Source organism: Corythoichthys intestinalis, chromosome 5, assembly GCF_030265065.1.
Source record: "Corythoichthys intestinalis isolate RoL2023-P3 chromosome 5, ASM3026506v1, whole genome shotgun sequence".
Classification (NCBI taxonomy): domain Eukaryota; kingdom Metazoa; phylum Chordata; class Actinopteri; order Syngnathiformes; family Syngnathidae; genus Corythoichthys; species Corythoichthys intestinalis.
The window spans coordinates 41,366,627-41,367,452 of record NC_080399.1 but is presented as its reverse complement, the minus strand read 5'-3'; positions in this window follow the sequence as shown (position 1 = coordinate 41,367,452).

The window sequence follows — 826 nt, the reverse complement described above, 5'->3', positions numbered from 1 at the left end:
CATTCGATTCGCAGGCGAACAGTGGCAAAAGCAAAACACTGCCACCGAATGTTCATTTAGAGTATTACAGTTAAGGAATGAAGAGACCTAAGGCAGGGGTCGGGAACCTTTTTGGCTGAGCGAGCCATGAACACCACATATTTTTTAATGTAATTCCGTGAGAGCCATACAATATGTTTAAAACCTAAAATACAAGTTATTTGTCCGTTTTGTCTAATTTCAACCCTTTTAAAGTACAATAAGTCTCTGAATTCATTTTAATAACATAGTTATGCTGTTAAGTTATTTAAGTTAGTTATGCTAATCAATAATGATTATTTCTTACCGTTAATGCGACTTCTGGTGCTTCGTGGTTTTGCTGATGGCTTTGTAGTCTAGTTGATACTTGGATACTTATGCATGGACCACCATCAGTGCACACCGAAACAAGTTTATCCACTTTTTTCTTTACCGAACTCAATGCAGGACTTATAAATCCTCCCCTCTTGTTGTCCCTTTCATAATCAAAACCTTCCAATCATGCTAAACTGCGATAAATAGCTTACGTCTGTTGACTCATCCAAAGCAAGAGAAAAAAACTGTCGCATTTATGTCCATCTGTCCTGCTGAGAAGTACGATACTCCTCGTCTTTTTTCTTTTTGCCATCTTCTCAAAAGGGTTTCTAAAATTAGAGGACAATGTGGAAAATGAAACTGAAAACGAGTTTACTTACTGATCTCACGCACACGCGCACATAGGCCGCTATTTTAGACAGCAAAATACTTTAACCCCACTTGAACAGTGTCTCGGCCTCATCGGCATTGCCTATGCGACTGATAGATAGAT